The sequence below is a fragment of the Mandrillus leucophaeus genome, unplaced genomic scaffold (assembly GCF_000951045.1).
Source record: "Mandrillus leucophaeus isolate KB7577 unplaced genomic scaffold, Mleu.le_1.0 Scaffold1, whole genome shotgun sequence".
Classification (NCBI taxonomy): Eukaryota; Metazoa; Chordata; class Mammalia; order Primates; family Cercopithecidae; genus Mandrillus; species Mandrillus leucophaeus.
The window spans coordinates 7,593,615-7,597,527 of NW_012098097.1; the positions used below are offsets into that span (position 1 = coordinate 7,593,615).

At 43.3% G+C, this 3,913-nt stretch overlaps 2 protein-coding genes across 8 annotated transcripts in view; one reads left to right on the forward strand and one right to left on the reverse strand.

Annotated features, from left to right (window-relative positions):
* The window catches only part of RAB37 (RAB37, member RAS oncogene family), a 99,246-nt gene that overhangs the window by 34,887 nt on the left and 60,446 nt on the right, over positions 1-3,913 (forward strand). The window lies entirely within an intron of this gene.
* CD300LF (CD300 molecule-like family member f) overlaps positions 1-3,913 on the reverse strand; it is a 19,309-nt gene that overhangs the window by 12,259 nt on the left and 3,137 nt on the right. The gene's annotated exons all lie outside the window — the stretch shown is intronic.

Sequence of the window (3,913 nt, forward strand, 5' to 3'; positions counted from 1 at the left end):
AAAAAAAAAAAAAAAGGCCCAGCTGGGTGGCTCACACCTGTAATCCCTGCACTTTGGAAAGTAGGCAGATTACCTGAGGTTGGGAGTTTGAGACCAGCCTGAAAACGCCGTCTCTACTAAACATACAAAAATTAGCCAAGCGTGGGTGGCGCATGCCTGTAATCCCAGCTACTCGGGAGGCTGAGGCAAGAGAATTGCTTGAACCCAGGAGGTGGAGGTTGTAGTGAGCCAAGATGGCGCCGTTGCACTCCAGCCTGGGCAACAAGAGCAAAACTCTGTCTCAAAAAAATAATAAATAAATAAAACTAAACAAAACTAAACTAAACAAAAACCCAGCAACAAATGGCGCAGACATAGGGCCTCAGTGTCAGAGAGACCCTGGGAAGGGGTGAGGACCACGGCAGCCTGGACTGGAGAGCAGGGGATCCATGCGAAGGCACAGCCCTCCTTCCACTCCAGCCTGAGTCCTGGGGAAAGAAGTGGGCTCTGTGACAAGAACACACAATGGGGAAAGGACAGTCTCTTCAATAAATGCTGCTGGGAAAACTGGAGATCCACATGCAGAAGAATGAAGCCGGACCTTTATCTCACAACATATACAAAAACCAACTCACAATAGAGAAGACGTAAATGTAAGACCTGAAACTTAAAGCTCTCAGAAGAAAACCTAAGGGAAAAGCTCCACAACACTGGTCTGGGCAATGATGTCTTGGAGAGGACGCCAAAAGCACGGGCAACAAAAGCAAAACTAGACAAATGGGATTCACAAAACCAAAGAGTTTCTGCACAGCAAAGGAAACAATCAAGAGAATGAAGCAACAGCCTACAGACTGAGAGAAAAGATTTGCAAAACATACATCTGATGAAGAGCTAATATCCAAAATACATAAGGAACTCAAACAAATCAATAACAAGAAAACAAATAATCTAATTAAAAACTGGGCGAGGAATCTGACCAGATATTTCTCAAAAGAAGAGCTACAAATAGGCAACAGATCTATTTTTAAATACTCAGCATCCCTAATCACCAGAAAGATGCAAATTAAAACCAAAAGAGGGTCAGGCACAGTACTCACACCTATAATTCCAGCACTTTGGGAGGCCAAGGTGGGTGGATCTTCTGAAGTCAGGAGTTTGAGACCAGCCTAGGCAACATGGTGAAATGCTGTCTCTACCAAAAATACAAAAATTAACCAGGCGTGGTGGCGTGCACCTGTAATCCCAGCTACTCGGGAGGCTGAGGCGGGAGAATCACCTGAGAATCACCTGAACCTGGGAGGCAGAGGTTGCAGCCAAGATCGTGCCACTGCACTCCAGCCTGGGCAACAGAGCGACACTCCATCTCAGAAAAAGAAAAAAAAAAAAAAGAATTAAAAGGGGTATGTGACTGTATATCCTGCACATATTAAAAAGTTAATAAACCATGAATAAGATAAAAGGATATAATAATAAAAGGATATTTAAACAATCTTATGCCAATAACTTTACAATTTTAGATGGAATAAACAAATTTCTAGAAAAAAATTATACAGGCCAGGCACTGTGAGAGGCCGAGGGAGGTGGATCAACTGAAGTCAGGAGTTCAAGACCAGCCTGGCCAACATAGTGAAACTCTGTCTCTACTAAAAATACAAAAATTAGCCTGGCGTGGTGGCACACACCTGTAGCCCCAGATACTTGGGAGGCTGAGGCAGGAGAATTGCTTGAACTCAGGAGGTGGAGGTTGCAGTGAGCCAAGATCGCACCACTGCACTCCAGCCTGAGCAACAGAACAAGACTCCATCTCAAAAAAAAGAAAAAAGAGAAAGAAAGAAAAGAAAAAAAAATACAATATGCTAAAATTGGCACAAAAGAAATAGAAAACCTGAATAATTCCACAGCTATTATATTTAGATAAGTCAAATCCCTTGTTTAAAACTTCTGCCAAAATAAAACTCCAGACCTATACAGCTTCAATGGAAATATTTACCAAACACGTAAGGAAGAAATAATGTCTATTTTATAGATAATTTTGCAGAGCATAGAAAAAGAAGACGAAATCCCAAATCCATTTCACGAGACTAACATAATCTTGATGCCAAAACCTGACAAGGGCAGAGCAAGAAAGTATCGTAGGCAAATATCACTCATTAACATAAATGCAAAAGCCTGAAACAAAAAATCAGCATACGGAATCTGGTGATACATAAACAGGATAAAACATTATCACCAAGTTGGGTTTATGCCAAACACCCAAAATGGTTTTTAACATTAGAAAATCAATAAGGAGACAGGCACGGTGGCTCATGCCTGTAATCCCAGCACTTTGGGAAGCCGAGGTGGGCAGATCACAGGTCAGGAGATCGAGACCATCCTGGCTAACACGGTGAAACGCCGTCTCTACTAAAAATACAAAAAAAATTAGCCAGGCATGGTGGCAGGTGCCTGTAGTTCCAGCTACTCGGGAGGCTGAGGCAGGAGAATGGCGTGAACCCAGGAGGTAGAGCTTGTGGTGAGCTGAGATCGTGCCACTGCACTCCAGCCTGGGCGACAGAGAGAGACTCCATCTCAAAAAAAAAAAAGAAAAGAAAAGAAAAGAAAAAAGAAAATCAATAAGGAGGCTAGGCACGGTGGCTCACGCCTGCAATCCCAGCACTTTGGGAGTCTGAGGAGGGCAGATCACGAGGCCAAGAGATCAAGACCATCCTGGCTAACATGGTGAAACCCCGTCTCTACTAAAAATACATAAAATTAGCTGGGCGTAGTGTCATGCCCCTGTAGTCCTAGCTACTTGGGAGGCTGAGTGAGGCAAGAGAATCGCTTGAACCCAGGAGGCAGAGGTTGCAGTGAACCAAGATCACACCACTGCACTCCAGCCTGGAGACAGAGCAAGACTCCGTCTCAAATAAAAAAGAAAGAAAGAAAGAAAGAAAAAAATCAATAAGGGTAATACGCCGTATTAACAGAGTCAAGGAGAAAAATCGTGTGATCATCTTAGTAGATGCAGAGAAGTACCTGATAGGAATTGACACTCATTCATGATTTTTAAAACACACTTAGCAAACTGAGAGAACTACCTTTATCTGATAAAGATTGTCTATCAAAAACCTCAGCAAGCACCACACTTAGTGCGAGACATTCATATGTACTTTATAATAATTTGTTAACATGGATATTGATGTTTTATGCACTTTTTTGTACATTTGATTTTCTACAATTAAAAAGACTTTTAGGTCACCATAAACCAAGAGCCAAATTCTTCTTTTTTTTTTTTTGAGATGGAGTCTTGCTTTGTCACCCATCACCCAGGCTGGAGTGCAGTGGTACGAACATGGGTCACTGCAGCCTCAACCTCCTGGGCTCAAGTGATGCTCTTGCCATAACCTCTTCTGTAGCTGGGACGACAGGACCACAGGCGTGCACCACCATACCAGGTTAATTTTTTTTTTTTGGAGAGACAAGGTCTCACTTTGTTGTCCAGGCTGGTCTCAAACTCCTGGACTCAACCGTTCCACCTGCCTCAGACTCACAAAGTGCTGGGATTACAGGCGTGAACCATCATGCACCACCAGCCAAATTATTCTTAACAGTGAAATACTATAGGCATTCCTACTGAAATCATAAACAAAACATGAATTCCCAATATATATAATAACATGATTCCAGAAGTTCTTTTTTGTTTGTTTGTTTTTTTGAGATGGAGTCTCGCTCTGTCGCCCAGGCTGGAGTGCAGTAGTACAATCTCAGCTCACTGTAAGCTCCACCTCCTGGGTTCACGCCATTCTCCTGCCTCAGCCTCCTGAGTAGCTGGGGCTACAGGCACCTGCCACCACGCCCGGCTAATTTTTTGTACTTTTGGTAGAGACGGGGTTTCACCATAGCCAGGATGGTTCGATCTCCTGACCTTGTGATCCACCTGCCTCAGCCTCCCAAA